The sequence below is a fragment of the Centropristis striata genome, chromosome 14 (genome assembly GCF_030273125.1).
Source record: "Centropristis striata isolate RG_2023a ecotype Rhode Island chromosome 14, C.striata_1.0, whole genome shotgun sequence".
Lineage (NCBI taxonomy): Eukaryota > Metazoa > Chordata > Actinopteri > Perciformes > Serranidae > Centropristis > Centropristis striata.
Window position 1 is genome coordinate 36034574 of NC_081530.1, and position 15302 is coordinate 36049875.

Here is a 15302-nt window from a genome sequence, read left to right on the forward strand (position 1 = left end):
AAAAAAAAAATTTTAACACAAACTGAAAAAAAACATAAAAACACACAAAATGACAAAAAACATAAAAATAAACACAAAAAACACAGAAAAACACCAAATACCAACAAGGAAGGAGAAAGTTTATTCTAATGTATAAATGCTAATAATGCTGTGTGTAACGTTAGCCCAGGTGTGTCTCAGGGGTCTACCGTCGTCTATAAATTACCTTTATTAACATATTGAGGAAAAGCACTGATTCATTCACTCAGAAAAGTGTTTTGTCTCTGAACATAATCCAGGCAGTGATTACCTTGTCACCTCATAACTGAGGCTGATTATTAAACAGTGATATACAAACATAATTTGTAGGAGACAGGGTTGCTGTGAGACACAAAGGTGAGGAGATCTTCAGGCTATAACAAAATAAACAGCCTAACGTCTGGTAAAAGTACAGTAAAAGTATTGTTAAAAAGATCTGATATGGTGAATCATAAACTGTGTGGTGAATATGTTATGTTTCTGAATATTAAATCCTGTGCAGTCTGTCTATCAGTGAATAAGAGTGAGATTCACGTGACGTGTGGTCATTGCCTTGTCCCCCTTTAGACGGTCAGATCGCTGTCGATCGCTGTTATTTATGTTCTTATTTTATAGATGAAAATCATTTGGTTGTCCTTGTGAAGCTCCATATGACTCTATCAGAGGATGCAGTGTGAGAAGCAGCAACACCAGAGGACCAGGGCCGGCGATAGGCAACATAGGCAACATAGGCGATGGCCTAGAGCATCATCTGCTGGAGGGGCGCCGCCAGTCACCCTCGAGGGAGAAAAAAAATATATATATTATTTTTGATGCCCATTGTCGCCCTCGCTTTGTGTTCTGACTTGAAAATAATAAATATTAACAAAGTAAAGAAAAAGATAGAAAATGACTTTTTGTCACTTGTGGTGCAGAGTCATGTGATGTGTGGTCATTGCATTGCCCCTTTAGACGGTCAGACCGCTGTCACCAAATGGGCTAGAGCCGGCCCTGCAGAGGACTGCCTGCTTCCTTGATGCATGTGACAGTTTACTTATGAAATAATAATAAATAAATGAATATGAAATAATACACAATATATTCTGTATTATTATTAATATTATTATTATTATATTAAAAGTATGAGTAGACTACACATACAGATGTGGGTTATCACCTTTGACCCAAAAATATTGTGTTTATTTGGAGTCTAGTCTTAATAAATGTGTTTTAAGGTGAAACATGATGATTTTTTTCCTCCAGAATATAATGTTATAATTAAGTTGACGTTTGACCTCTTGGATATGAACTGTTATCAGACTTTAACAGGCTTTCATGGTCAAAGTATTCCAGCAGCCTGCAGCAGCTGGTATCTTCTCACCTGCACACAGATCATATCAGGTCGTCTGAGGCCAAACGAGAACACGTCATCCCAAACAGGATCCTTGGAGTCTGGAGAGGATATAAGGCGGGCCGACTGGACCTCTGCACCTTTGTGAAGACGTGTGAACTGAACAATGAGGGCTGTTGGTTTGCTGCTGCTGCTGCTGGCTCTGTGTGGGTCAGGAGCTCAGGGGGAGCTTCAGGAGACGGAGACCACAAAGACAACCACAGCTGACATCTGGGCGGAGGTGAGGGCTCTGAGAGACATGGTGGTGGAGCTCGACGTGTACGTGGACCTGCTGCAGAGAGAGAACTCAGGTACACACTGGTTACTGTTCATGTTGTCTTTAAGTTTTCATGGATATTTACAGCAGTTTTAAGTGTATTTCTGAGGTAAAATGAAGGTCAAACTACTGTAAATAATGTGTTGTGCATGTTAACAGCGTGCTGCTCTGTAATTCACTGTCATTGCATCAACTCCAGAGCTGCAGACCAGACTGAGCAACAGTGAGTCCAAGACCGAGTCTTTGGAAACTCGACTGACTGCCACCGAGAGCAAAACAAGTGACCTAAAAACAGAGAACGCAGGTATTTCTCTGAAAAACATCATGTTTTCTAACCACAATATTTAAAGCTGTTAAAGGTTTCATATATAATAAAGCTGGGACGCTGTCAAAAACAAATGAAGCTTTGTCAAGTTTTCTTTATGAAATATATTTCAAAAAGGATCAGCTCTGTTGTAGAAAACAGCAAAACTGTTGAGTTGTCATGGATATTTACAGCAGTTTTCAGTGTATTTCTGAGGTAAAATGAGGGACATACTACTGTAAATAATGTGTTGTGCATGTTAACAGCGTGCTGCTCTGTAATTCACTGTCATTGCATTAATTCCAGAGCTGCAGACCAGACTGAGCAGCAGTGAGTCCAAGATCGAGACACTGCAGAGAGAAAATGCAGGTGATGAAGTGTGTCAGTTAACTGATGAACTTACAATAATATGAATATCATATCAAACTGCTTCTGTTTTTCAGTCCAAGCTGCAGACCTGATGTCTCTGGAAACTCGACTGACTGCCACCGAGAGCAAAACAAGTGACATAGAAACAGAGAACGCAGGTATTTCACTGACAAACCTCACCAGCATCTTTTCTGTTTATTGCTAGCGGATGAAATTGTCGAGGAGGCTCCTTCTGTCAATACAAAGTCCATAAAGAGCTATGGTTGGTTTGTTTTCTGGGGTCTTTTTAAAGTATTCATTCTGTAGCAACAGTATAACCAAACATGACTCATCACTTTCATTGCTCACCACACCTTATCAATAGATCTCTATCATTGTTTCTCTTTTTCTGATTGATGCTTTGCTCTCAAACTGTATCTCCAGATCTACTTAACCATGACTCAGCAATTTTAGACAAAACAGAGTATAAATCATGGGTCTCAAACTTGCGGCCCGTGGGCCAAATGCAGTCCTCATGACGATATTTTGTGGCTCCCACCTTGATATGAAAGTTTAATTTGAGTTATACATGAATGGCACTTTACCGTGTTGTGTGTGGAAGCTCCCTTTAATTACTTTTTTTGTCATTTTGTGTCTTTTTTTGGGGTAATTTTGTCTTTTTTTTTTTAAATAATTCTGTATTGTTAAATAATTTTGTCTTTTTTAATACTTTTGTGTCTTTTTTTGGTAAATCTTTGTTTTGGTCATTTTGTTTCTTTTTTAAGTAATTTAGTTTTTTTCTGTCATTTTGTTTCTTTTTTCAGTAATTACAGCGTATTGTTCTGTGCAGAGCGATATTTTAAGGTGTACCGTTGCATCCCTAGTAAACAGCATGCTCTGCTCTGTAATTCACTTCACTACAGGATATTGTAACCAATCACAATCAAACTTCTTCTGTTTTTCAGTCCAAGCTGCAGACCTGATGTCTTTGGTAACTCAACTGATTGCCACAAACAACAGAACCAGTGACCTGGAAACAGAGAACGCAGGTATTTCACTGACAAACATCACCACCATCTTTTCTGATTTTTTGCCAGCGGATGAAATTGTCAAGGAGGCTCCTTCTGTCAATACTAAGTCCATAGAGAGCTATGGTTTGTTTGTTTATTGTAGTCGTTATAAGGTATTCATTATGTGTTATTAGTATAACCAAACATTACCAGATCTCCATTATTTATTCTCTTTTTCTGAGTGATGCATTGCTCCCAAGCTGTTTTGGGACCTCTGTCTCTACATACTACTATTGTGTTTCATCACCAGTTCTCTTTCCCTCCTACTTTAACATTATCTTACCCTTTCAAGCCATCATGTCACTGCAGTGTCAGCTCTTTGATTAACTTGAAAGTTCACATTTTGAATATATTATCAGTATTATTCAACTTTTCATGATATTCATATTAATTCCACCCAATCCCACTTTTCTAACTATTCCTACTTGAATTTCATCTGACACATTCCCACCAGCATGACAGCATAGCTGTTTACCTGTTCAGCATCTAGAATTCTCTAGTGTGGTTTAATCTCTCCTTGGGGTCGTTTACTGAGGTTTCAGGTACATTTATGAGTGTAGCTTTTACAGATAAAATTAGGGTCAAACTGCTGTAAATAATGTGTTGTGCATGTTAACAGCGTGCTGCTCTGTAATTCACTGTCATTGCATCAACTCCAGACCTGCAGACCAGACTGAGCAGCAGTGAGTCCAAGATCGAGACGCTGATGTCTCTGGAAACTCGACTGACTGCCACCGAGAGCAAAACAAGTGACCTAGAAACAGAGAATGCAGGTATTTCACTGACAAACATCACCACCAACTTTTCTGTTTTTTGCTAGCGGATGAAATTGTCGAGGAGGCTCCTTCTGTTAATACAAAGTCCATAGAGAGCTATGGTTTCTTTGTTTTCTGGGGTCTTTTTAAAGTATTCATTCTGTAGCAACAGTATAACCAAACATGACTCATCACTTTCATTGCTCATCACACCTTATCAATAGATCTCCATCATTGTTTCTCTGTTTCTGATTGATGCTTTGCTCTCAAACTATCTATCACTAGATCTACTTAACCATGACTCAGCACTTTTAGACAAAACAGGGTATAAATCATGGGTCTCAAACTTGCGGCCCGTGGGCCAATTGCAGCCCTCATGACGATATTTTGTGTCCCCCACCTTGATATGAAAGTTTAATATGAGTTATACATGAATGGCACTTTACCGTGTTGTGTGTGGAAGCTCCCTTCAATTACTTTTTTTAGTCATTTTCTGTCTTTTTTGTGGTAATTTTGTGTTGTTTTTTAAAAAATTGTGTATTTTTAAATAATTTTGTCTTTTTTAATAATTTTGGTGTTATTTAGGTAATTCTGTCTTTTTTTGGTCATTTTGTTTCGTTTTAAGTAATTTAGTTTTTTTTCTGTAATTTTGTTACTTTTTTCAGTAATTAGGGCGTATTGTTCTGTGCAGAACGGTATTTTATGGCATACCATTGCATCCCTAGTAAACAGTGTGCTCTGCTCTGGAATTCAATTCACGACAGGATCTTGTAACCAATCACAATCAAACTTCTTCTGTTTTTCAGTCCAAGCTGCAGACCTGATGTCTTTGGAAACTCGACTGACTGCCACGGAGAGCAAAACAAGTGACCTAGAAAACGAGAATGCAGGTATTTCACCGACAAACATCACCACGAACTTTTCTGTTTCTTTGCTAGCGGATGAAATTGTCGAGGAGGCTCCTTCTGTCAATACAAAGTCCATAGAGAGCTATGGTTTGTTTGTTTTCTGGGGTCTTTTTAAAGTATTCATTATGTGTTATTAGTATTAGCAAACATTGGGGCGGCTGTGGCTCAGTTGGAAGGGCGTTCATCCAGTAACCAGAAGGACGAACTTACGTCGCGAAAAACTGCGCAAAATTTTGCATTGAAGTGAATGGGACGGCCGGAAAAAAAATGAGCTAAAAAGAACAATAATTAGAGATTTTCAAACGTCTACTTCTCCGGTCTAATTTCACCTAGATACTCCATTTAAACTTTAAACAGTAGACACAAGTCTTGTGTATCGGTGTATTAATCCACGTTTCGATAGGTCATATAGTTTTTTATTTGTGTTCAATGACCATGATCATATTTGGAGAAATTCTGAGATTATAATGGGTGTGTATTGCATGGAATGTTCGTGTCACAGTGTGTGAGATCATCGCCAGAGTGTAGAGGGAGAGAAAAAAACTGTCAAAAAATATATTTGAAAACTGCGCTCCAGGCCGCAAATTCCACTCTACAGAAATAATTTATACATAGAAACGTAGGAAAATTAGTCTTCTCCCTCACAATCCTCTGGTAAAGCTGTCAGAGTCATAGTTTGGGCATAGGACACACTGATGATCCACCAACACGCACCAACAGCCTCATTGGCTCCCATATTAAAAACGCAGGAAGATTTCTGTAGAAAAGCATATTTATGAGTTTTTCAGATCACTCGTACGAAACTATTTCTTCATTTTTCTTCACAAAAAACATATTTAGCCGTTAGGAAGAACTCAGGACGCTCAAAGTGAAGTCGGATCAATGATATGTATTATGGTTTTGCCAAAAATGCTTTCTGTTCAATGCCAGAAATTCCAGTCTGTCCATCTCTGGCTGCTGTCACTGTGCCGGAACATTCTACAGCTGCAGTTAATTCTGTTTTGTTCTCAGAGAGGAAGGTGGCCTTTTACACAGGTCTGACTGATTCAGGAACTGTTGGACCATTCGATACTGACACCACACTGAAATACAGCAAAGTCTTCACCAACTTCGGCGATGCTTACAATCCATCTACAGGTAATTTACTGCAGCTCACATCAACATGTTTACTCATGTTAATCTACACTTGTTACAGTTTTTCTTTTTCTGCTCTGTAGGTTTCTTCACAGCTCCAGTCAGAGGGGTCTACTACTTCCAGTTCACTCTGTGTGGTGGCCAAACAGGTTGGATGGGTGTACAGGTGTTCAAGAACAACCAGAGGATCATGTGGAATGCGGAGAATAAGGAAGAAGGAGGTGAGGAATACATGACTAACTCTGTTGTCTTGGAGCTGATGGCAGGAGATGAAATCCACCTCGTTCTCCCATGGGGCTATAGTCTCTGGGACACTTCAAACAACTACAACACCTTCAGTGGCTCCCTCCTCTTCACACTGTGAGGATCCTTCAGCTGCTGTCTGGCTCCTTATTGGCTACACTGTGATTTACTGCATGTACCAAATAATGAGGTTCTGCATCTGACTTCTCTGTTGTGTCATCACATGAAAGCAACATTGAAATAAATCTATGAAGCATTCAGAAAACAATGTTTATTCCCTCTGATTCGCCACTTTGTTCTCCCTGACGGTTACCCTCCTCATTCACTGTCTACCTCTTTTGTATGTCTACTTTGAAAATGTTGTGTCATTTTTGTGTCATTTTTGGACCAAAAAATGACACAATATTATCGAAATAGACAAAAATTGTTACACAGCACGGATACAGGACACAAATGCAACACTCTGGAGGCAGAAAGAGAAGGTAACCAGTCTTTAATCACAGGCAATGGTTCGGTACATGGGAGTTCAGTCAGGCAAGGCAAGCAACCAATCCAAAGGGAGGCAAGGCAGGCAAACAATCCAAAGGGAGGTAAGGCAGGCAACCAATCCAAAGGGAGGCAAAGCAGGCAAACAATCCAAAGGGAGGTAAGGCAAGCAACCAATCCAAAGAGAGGCAAGGCAGGCAAACAATCCAAAGGGAGGCAAGGCAGGCAAACAATCCAAAGGGAGGTAAGGCAGGCAACCAATCCAAAGGGAGGCAAGGCAGGCAAACAATCCAAAGGGAGGCAAGGCAGGCAAACAATCCAAAGGGAGGCAGAGGCAGAGTCCAAAAACAGGCAAGGGTCAAAACCAAAAAGCACACTAGGAAAACGTTGGAGGGTAGGACACATGGTACACTGACAGTCTGGCACTGGGGACACAAAGGGTTTGAATACGGAGTCAATGAGGTGATGAGACACAGGATTAGGGGGGCGGGGCCACCACCAGGTGTGAAGCTGGAGCCTAGTAGGAAGAGGAGGGGCTGACTGTGACACAAATTGACCAAAAAAGACACAAAATGACAAAAAATGGATGTAAAAATTATCAAAAAGACACAAAATGACCAAACAAAGATGTAAAAATGACGAAAACATGATACACAATAATCAAAATAGGCACAAAATGACAAAAAATAGATGTAAAAATGATTTAAAGAAAATGACACACATTCATGGAAATAGAAATAAATTGACCAAAAAAGACACAAAATGACAAAAAAATGGATGTAAAAATGACCAAAAAATGACACAAAATAATCAAAATAGAAACAAAAATGACCAAAAAGTGACACAAAATGACCAAAAAAGACAAAATGACCAAAAATAGATGTAAAAATTACCCATAAATGACACAAAAATCATCTGAATAGACACAAATTGACCAAAAAAGACAGAAAATGACAAGAAAAAATACCACCCTGGTTTTCTCTAATATCTTGTTAATTTTCATTCCGATCCGTGACGGAGTTATTGATCTACTAGTGAATCAGACTAACTCTGTTTAAAACACGTAATTTTCGCATTTATGTTGTGATAACATTTGCCAAATTTCCATCAAAGATATCCTTACCTTACTCTTCTAATTTCCTCAATTTTCCCCCAACACATTCTCACTTTACCACAGAAAATGTCCCCCAAACTGTCCAAAAACGGTCCTAATTTCCCCCAAAATATCTTAATGTAAATAGGACAACAATATGGCCAAAAATAGATGTAAAAATGACCAAAAAATTATACAAAATTATAGAAATAGACACAAATTGACCAAAAATACACAAAATGACAAAAAAAGGTTAAAGGTTTCATATATCATAAAGTTGGGAAGCTGTAGACACAAAATTATCAAAATAGACACAAATTGACCAAAACAAACACAAAACTGACCAAAAATAGATGTAAAAATGAACAAAAAATGACACAAAATTATCGAAGTAGACACAAAATGACCAAAAAAGACACAAAATGACATATAATAGATGTAAAAATGACCAGAAAATAAAAAACAACAACTTAAAGTAAAAACAGGAAAATAAATGCACATGAATGCTGGAAGTTTCCCTCTGTGACATCACTTCCACCCTAATGTGCGTCATAATCACTGCGGCCACTAGAGGGCGACGCTGACTACTCAGGTAAATATGCGTCTTTATATGTCCTCACAAACAAAATTGTCAAAACAAAGATTTCCTCATTAACAAAATATAATTCTCATGTTGCAAACAAAACTGTCTTCACTCTCCACAAATCTCTGCAATTTGCAAAAAAATAGACACTTTTTGTGTAAAACTGTGGTCCTCACAAAGGCAGAAATACAAGAAAACAACCAACAAAGGGAGGACACTTTTGGAAAGTGAGGACATGTAATGTGTGTGTGTGTGTGTGTGTGTGTGGACCCTGTGAGTCATTTTATAAGAACATTTAAAGACGCATATTTACCTGAGTAGTCAGCGTCGCCCTCTAGTGGCCGCAGTGATTATGACGCACATGAAGGTGGAAGTGATGTCACAGAGGGAAACTTCCAGCATTCATGTGCATTTATTTTACTGTTTTAGACTTCAAGGCATATTTTGGTCATTTTTTCAGCATTTTGGCCTCCTTCTCCTCTCCTCCTCCTCACCACCTCCTCCTCCGCGCTCCTCCTCCTCCTTCCCTCCTCCTCCTCTGCTCCTCCTCCTCCTCCTGCTCCTCTTCCTCCTCCCTCCTCCTTTCCTCCTCTTCCTCTCCTCTCCTCTCCTCCTCTCCTCCTCCTCCTCTCCTCCCCCCTACTCCTCTCCTCCTCCCCCTCTCTTCCTCCTCCTCTCCTCCCCATCTCCTCCTCCTCTTCCTCCTCCTCTCCTCCTCCTCCTCTTCTCCTCCTCCTCCTCCTCTCCTCCTTTCCTCCTCCTCTCTTCCTCCTCTCCTACTCTCCCCCTCCTCCTCACCTCCTCCTTCTTCTCCTCCTCCTCCTTTCGTCCTCCTCTTCCTCTTCCTCTCCTCCTCCTCCCATCTCTCCTCCTCCTCTCCTCCTCCTCCTTGTCCTCCTCCCCCTCCTTGTCCTAACTCCTCCTCTCCACCTTTCCTCCTCCTCCTCCTCTCCTCTCCTCCTGCTCCTCCTCCTCTTCCTCCTCTCCTCCTTTCCTCCTCCTCCTCCTCCTCCTTCTCCTCCTGTCCTCCTCCTCCTCCTCCTCTTCTCCTCCTCCTCCTCCACTCCTCCTCCTCCTCTCCTCCTCCTCTCCTCTCCTCTCCTCTCCTCTCCTCTCCTCACTTCCCAAAAGTGTCCTCTCTCTGTTGGTACATAATTTGTCATGGTCCTCACTATGTAGTAATAACATGTACACACACACACACACACACACACACACACGTTTTCTTGTATTTCTGTCTTTGTGAGGACCACAGTTTTACACCTTGAAATCGGGGACATTTTCTCAAAAAATGGCTAATTTTTTGCAAATTGCAGAGATTTGTGAAGAGTGAAGACAGTTTTGTTTGCAACATGAGAATATATTTTTTAAATGAGGAAATCTTTGTTGTTGACATTTATGTTTGTGAGGACAGTTTTGGTCAACAAAGACAATTGTCAACATCAGGGACAACATTTTAGATTTTGCTCCCACAGAATACGACCCTGTGAGTCGTTTATAAAAACATATAAAAGACGCATATTTACCTGAGTAGTCAGCGTCGCCCTCTAGTGGTCGCAGTGATTATGACGCACATGAAGGTGGAAGTGATGTCACAGAGGGAAACTTCCAGCATTCATGTGCATTTATTTACTGTTTTAAATTTAAGGCATTTTTTTACATTTTTTGGTCATTTTTAGCATTTTGGCCTCCTTCTCCTCCTCACCTCCTCCTTCTCCTCTCCTCCTCCTCACGTCCTCCTCCTCCTCTTCTCCTCCTCCTCCTCCTCTCCGCTCCTCCGCATCTCGTCCTCCTCTCTCCTCCTCCTCCTCACGTCCTCCTCCTCCTCTCTCCTCCTCCTCCTCTCCTCCCCATCTCGTCCTCCTCTTCCTCCTCCTCCTCACCTCCTCTCCTCCTCCTCCTCCTCCCCATCTCCTCCTCCTCTTCCTCCTCCTCTACTCCTCCTCTTCCTCCCCATCTCCTCCTCCTCCTCTGCTCTCCTCCTCCTCTTCTCCTCCTCCTCTTCTCCTCCTCTTCTCCTCCCCCCTGTCCTCTTCTCCTCTCCTTCCCATCTTGTCCTCCTCTTCCTCCTCCTCCTCTACTCCTCCTTTTCCTCGCCATCTCCTCCTCCTCCTCCTCACGTCGCCCTCCTCCTCCTCACCTCCTCCTTCTCCTCTCCTCCTCCTCTTCTTCTCCTCCTCCTCTCCTCCTCCTCCTCCTCCTCTCCGCTCCTCCGCATCTCGTCCTCCTCTTCCTCCTCCTCCTCACGTCCTCCTCCTCCCTCCTCTTCTCCCTCCTCACCCTCCTCTCCTCCTCCTCCTCCTCCCCCATCTCCTCCTCCTCCTCCTCCTCCTCCTCTCCTCCTCCTCTTCTCCTCCTCCTCTTCTCCTCCTCTTCTCCTCCCCCCCTCTCCTCCTCTCCTCTCCTTCCCATCTTGTCCTCCTCTTCCTCCTCCTCCTCTACTCCTCCTTTTCCTCCCCATCTCCTCCTCCTCCTCACGTCGTCCTCTTCCTCCCCCCTCTCCTCCTCCGTCTCACCTCCTCCTTTTCCTCCTCACCTCCTCCTTCTCTTCTCCTCCTCCTCCCTCCTCTACTCCTCCTTCTATTCCTCCTTCTCCTCCTCTCCTCCTCCTTTCTCCTCCTCTTCTGCTCCTCCTCCTCTCCTCCTCCCCCCTCTCCTCCTCCTCCCCATCTCGTCCTCCTCCTCCTCTTCTCTCCTCTTCCTCCCTCCCTCCTCCGCCTCTCCTCCTCCTGCTCCTCCTCCTCCTCCTCTCCTCTCCTCCTCCTCCTTCTCCTCCTCCTCCTCCTCACGTCCTCCTCCTCTACTCCTCCTCTTCCTCCCCCATTTCCTCCTCCTCCTCACCTCCTCCTTCTCCTCTCCTCCTCCTCACGTCCTCCTCCTCACGTCCTCCTCCTCACGTCTTCCTTCTCCTTACGTCCTCTCTCCTCCTCTTCTCCTCCTCCTCCTCTCCTCCTCTCCTCTCCTCCCCATCTTGTCCTCCTCTTCCTCCTCCTCCTCACCTCCTCTCCTCCTCCTCCCCATCTCGTCCTCCTCTTCCTCCTCCTCCTCTCTCTCCTCCTCCTCCTCTCCTCTCTCCTCCTCCTCTCCCTCTCCTCCCCCATCTCGTCCTCCTATTCCTCCTCCTCCTCACGTCCTCCTCCTCCTCTACTCCTCCTCTTCCTCCCCATCTCCTCCTCCTCCTCCCTCCTCCTCCTCCTCTCCTCCTCCTCCTCCTCTCTCTCCTCCCCATCTCGTCCTCCTCTTCCTCCCTCCTCCTCTCTTCTCCTCCTCCTCCTCTTCTCCTCCTCCTCCTCCTCCTCCTCCTCCTCCTCTCCTCCTCCTCCCCATCTCGTCCTCCTATTCCTCCTCCTCCTCACGTCCTCCTCCTCCTCTCCTCCTCCTCCTCCTCTCCTCTCCTCCTCTCCTCTTCTCCTCCTCTTCTCCTCCCCCCTCTTCCCTCCTCTCCTCTCCTTCCCATCTTGTCCTCCTCTTCCTCCTCTTCCTCCTACTCCTCCTTTTCCTCCCCATCTCCTCCTCCTCCTCCTCCTCCTCACGTCGTCCTCCTCCTCCCCCTCTCCTCCTCTCCTCTCCTTCCCCATCTTGTCCTCCTCCTCCTCCTCTTCTGCTCCTCCTCCTCTCCTCCTCCCCCTCTCCTCCTCCTCCTCTCCTCTCCTCTCCTCCCCATCTCGTCCTCCTCCTCCTCCCTCCTCCTCTTCTTCCTCCTCCTCCTCCTCTCCTCCTCCTGCTCCTCCTCCTCCTCCTCTCCCTCTCCTCCTCCTCCTTCTCCTCCTCCTCCTCCTTCTCCTCCTTCTGCTCCTCCTCCTCCTCCTCCTTCTTCTCCTCCTCCTCTCCTCCTCCTTCTCCTCCTCTTCCTTTCTTAATTTTAACCTGAACCTTAAATACTAATTAAGTGTCCTCACTTCCCAAAAGTGTCCTCTCTCTGATGGTTAATAATTTGTCATGGTCCTCACTATGTAGGAATAACATGTATACACACACACGTTTTCTTGTATCTCTGTCTTTGTGAGGACCACAGTTTTACACCTTGAAATCGGGGACATTTCCAAAAAGTGGCAAATTTATTGCAAATTGCAGAGATTTGTGAAGAGTGAAGACAGTTTTGTTTGCAACATGAGAATATATTTCTTAAAATAAGGAAATCTTTGTTGTTGACATTTATGTTTGTGAGGACAGTTTTCATCAACAAAGACAATTGTCAACATCAGGGACAACATTTAGAGACAAATAAGAAAGTGAGGAAATATGTGAAGAAAATAGATTTTGCTCCCACAGAATACGACCCCTGTGAGTCGTTTATAAAAACATATAAAGACGCATATTTACCTGAGTAGTCAGCGTCGCCCTCTAGTGGCCGCAGTGATTATGACGCACATGAAGGTGGAAGTGATGTCACAGAGGGAAACTTAATGCATTTTGGTAATTTTTACATTTATTTTTTGTCATTTTGTGTCTATTTTGATAATTTTGTGTACATTTTTGATCATTTTTAAATTATTTTTGCTCATTTTTTGTCTTTTTGGTCATTTTTACATCTATTTTTGGTCATTATGCATCTTTTTGGGTCAATAAGAGTCTATTTCGATAATTTTCTGTCATTTTTTAGTCATTTTTATATCTATTTTTGTCATTTTTTGTCTTTTTTGTTCATTTTGTGTGTTGTTTTGTGTGTGTTTTGGTCAATTTGTGTCTATTTTGATAATTTTGTGTCATTTTTTGGTCATTTTATATCTATTTTTGGTCATTTTGTGTCTATTTCGATAATTTTGTGTCATGTTTTGTTCATTTTTACATCTATTTTTGGTCATTTTGTGCCTTTTTTGTCAATTTGTGTCTATTTAGATAATTTTTCGTCATTTTTGGTCATTTTGTGTCTTTCTGTAGCCTGGCTAATGCCAGACTATATCACAAATGAGACTAGTCTGGACACCAGAAATTAATTTTTTCCGTAGAGGAGGCGTGGTTTATATATATATGTTATATATTATATATATTAGGGGCTTGGTATTTAAATGACGCTTGTTTCGAGCCGCCACATTTAACAACAGCTCATCATTCTCACACTGTTATTGGCGAGATATGAATGTTTAATAAATCCCATGTGAACCCTGTCACGAGACGAAATAAAAGCTCAGATCTGCGCTCGTTTCTAAGTGCGTTTGATAAATGAAGGCCAGTTTGCTGCCTGACTGAAGACAAATGTGCATTTCTGTTGTACAGTTATTAAAAGCAGGGTAGTAAAATAAAGACTGTTCTGACAAGCCGTAAAATCACAGACATGACTCATAGGTTAGCTTCATAAAGAACGGGACAAGTTCAAGTAAAATCAAAAATAGAAAAGGTACATAATTAAAGACAGATGTTCGTCTGGCCAGATTTGTACAGTTTTTTGTAACCGGCTGGTTCTCCTCCTGAGGGGAGTATATGCAGGGATGAGGAGCAGGGAGAGATGGTCAGACAGGCCCAGATGTTGGAGGGGGACAGCTCAGCAGGCATGCTTTCGACTGGAATAAACCCGGTCCAGTGTGTTAGCCCCTCTGGTGGAACACTGTACATACTGTACTAATGTGGGAAGGACAGTCTTAAGGCATGCTTGGTTAAAGTCCCCAGAGATGATCTGGACTCCCTCAGGATGAGCCAGCTGCAGCCTGTTGACAGTGTCATGTAGGTGAGTGAGAGCGATGCTAACGTTAGCATCCGGTGGATTGTCCACAGCAGTGATGATCACTTCTGTCAGCTCTCTGGGCAGATAGAAGGGCCTACAGACAACTGTCATGGCTTCCATGTCAGGGAGCAGTGTGTGTCTGTGATCTCGCTGCTCGTGCACCAGTCGTTGTGGAAGGACGGAAAAATGTACAAACATTGTGAGACAAGAGAAAAAAAACTAAGAAACAGTTTCTGTAGGTGACCTGAAGTGACCCGGACTAGTTCAGGGATCTCTGTTAGGTTGTGTGTGCAAATAGGTGAAGGTTTGTTTCCACTGCTGATTATATGAAACAATCATTGACAGCATTCTGGAGCAGGAGGAGGAGAGGAGGAGGAGAAGAAGAGGAGGAGAAGGAGGAGGAGGAAGAGGAGGAGGAGAGGAGGAGGAGAAGAGGAAGAGGAGGAGTACAGGAGTAGAAGAGGAGGAGGAGAGGAGGAGTAGAGGAGGAGTAGAGGAGGAGGAGGAGGAGAGGAGGAGGAGGAAGAGAGGAGGAGGAAGAGGAGGAGGAAGAGGAGGAGGAAGAGGAGGAGAGTAGGAGGAGGAGGCAACACGCTGCTGAAGGTTTTACAGCTGGACGTCCTCCAGAATACTGTCAATGATTGTTTGATAGAATCAGCAGTGGAAACAAACCTTCACTTATTTCTACCTTTAAACTCACAACTTGATGCTTCTTTTCTCTTTAAAACAACTAAATAACAACAAGGAAGGAGAAAGTGGATTCTAATTTATAAAATGTTTTCATCAAATAAAGTTTATTCAGCAGTGGCAATAAAACCTTTTAAAATGTGAGTCACTCAGATGCTGCAGGATGGTTTCTACCTCAGAACCACTGACAGTTAATGTTTGACTATCTGACCTTTGACCCCTGACTACAGTTTTTATTGCCCAAACTGAGTATTCATGAATCATTCAGAAATTATACTATCAGATGTCAAAGACTGTCCCAATGTTGTGCCAGGGGAGAGTTTTTCTAGAGAATGAGGTCAGTAGTGAGATAAAGTGAAGAGAAG